This window comes from Pteropus vampyrus, unplaced genomic scaffold (genome assembly GCF_000151845.1).
Source record: "Pteropus vampyrus isolate Shadow unplaced genomic scaffold, Pvam_2.0 Scaffold35, whole genome shotgun sequence".
In the NCBI taxonomy this organism is placed as follows: domain Eukaryota; kingdom Metazoa; phylum Chordata; class Mammalia; order Chiroptera; family Pteropodidae; genus Pteropus; species Pteropus vampyrus.
Window position 1 is genome coordinate 1156694 of NW_011888816.1, and position 2260 is coordinate 1158953.

Here is a 2260-nt window from a genome sequence, read left to right on the forward strand (position 1 = left end):
CCCTCATCCCCTGATCTGGAGTCAAGCAAACCACTCCCCATCCCAGGGCCCACTGTTCTGTTCAGGGGTCTGCAGGGCTGCTCTTTGGCCTCGAAGGTGTAGACCTCCATCTCAGCCCCGCCGATTCACCCCTCCTCCCACCTCTGGCCTCTTCCGTCCCTCTTGCCAACCCCATGAGTGAGTTACAGGGCTGAGCCAGTGCAGCCTCTTCCCCAGCCTTTGATGAAAGTGATAACCAAAAAAAGAAGTGTAGGCTGTAATAAAGAACAAGGAACATTTATTTGAGCAAAGAATTGCAATCCAGGAGTCACAGATGCAGGTAGCAGTCTCAATTGTTCTCCTAAGAAACCCACAAGTATGGTTTTCACTTAGGTCCTCCATGCAAATGAAAGATTCTGGCTTGGTTAACAAGGATTGGTTAGATCCAGTATGTAAATGAAGGAGGTGAAAAGCACAAGTGCTGTTCTCACTTAGGTCCTCTGTGTAAAGGAAGCGAGCTGGCTGGTGAAGAGGACTGGCTCCCTTCCAAGTGAAGGATCCAGATGGCCTGGTTGCTCTGGGAAGGAGGAGCTAAAGCCCAGAATATGGTTTCACGGTTGACTTACAAGTTCAAAAGTTCACGAGCGGGGCGTGCATAAGGCAAGCTTCTTTATGGCCTCTCGGCTCCATTTGGGTTCCCTTGACATAAGTGACTCTACCCTGGCAATTTTCGTTCACACGGGTAATTGCCAGGAGCAGGACGGTGGTCATTTGAGACCCAGACAACACACAGACCGAGAGAGAGTTTTGCCGTAAGTAGGCTACCGGACTCGGACAGAGGGAAGACCCAGAACAGACGTCAGGAAAGGTCCCCCACCCCAACCCTCCGCCCCAGCCAGCAACAGCGCAGCAGCACCAGACGTACTGGTCTTTGCTCAGCCCCCTCACTCACGACGAGCTTCAACACTCAGACCGCCCAGCGCCCCTTCTCCGAACCCTGGAGGCAGCTTTGTGCGTGCCACCCGTGCAGCGCGGCACAGGCCCATCCATACTCAGAAAGGCCCGGACCAAATTTAATCCTCCACCATTGCCAGTGTGAAACTCTTAATAATTGTCGAACGAAAGGCCTTGCGTTTTTATTTTGCTCTGAACCCCACAAATTATGTAGCCAGCTCTGCCTGGAGGTCAGGGCTGTAAGAATCTCCCTTCTCAGAGGACGAAGCAGGCTTGGAGAGTTTCAGTAACTTGCCGGGGCACCGCAATCCACTGCAGTCCTCAGGTGTCTTAAACTCTATCGGCCTCTTTCTTTACAATTACTCAGATTTTCCTCTCCCGTGCACCCAATTTTTAAAACTTTACCAAAGGCCCTTCTGGACCACTCATTCATTAACTGGTTAAAACACATAAATAGGCTGATAATCTGAAAAGAGAACATTGATATTAGGTCAAAGGATAGACGACAAAACTACTCTGTCTGATACAGTAGCCGTTAGCCGCATGTTGCTGTTTAAATTTTAATACTAAGTTAATTTTAATTTGATAATATTATTATTAAATAATATTAAATTTTAAACCGGGTGCTAATTAATATATGAAAATATCTTTGGGCTTCCTTTTTCAAATCGAGAGGGCTTGATTGTATATGGAAGAGATGCTAAGGTCCCAGGGTGACAGCGCTAGGGAAGGGGACGTGAAGTTTATACTTAACTTGAACATGCACCTCAGGGCGCTTTGTGAGAATATATCGCACACTTTGGCACCTTACTTTTTTTTTAGTTGAGTTTCAATAAACTATTATTGTTCAACCCTTCCCACAGTGTAGTTTCTCAGTTGCACCAGCCACAAGTTCAAGTGCTGTTAACCATGTGTGGCTAAGTGGGTACAGTATGGGACAGCACAGATGTCGAACATTTTCATCGTCCTAGAAAATCCTGCTGGACAGCACGAATACAGTGTGTGTGTGTGTGTGTGTGTGTGCACGCGCGCGTGCGTGTGTAACGTATATGTAAATACTACTTTTCATGTATTGGGTGTTACGGTGTGCCGAGAACTCTCCTACAGTGCTCACACGGCCGGCTTTACCGAATCCTCACATTTAATGCTCAGTCTTTATCTTACTTGACGCAGCATTGAACGTCATGTCTCACTCTCTCCCCATTAAATATTTCCTTCTCTCGGCCATGATGGCCTCGGACTTGCTGGTTTTTCTCCTTCCCCTCTGGCTTCTCTTCTCAGCCTCCCCTCCTAGTTCTGCCTTGTCTCCTAATCGCTAAACATCAGA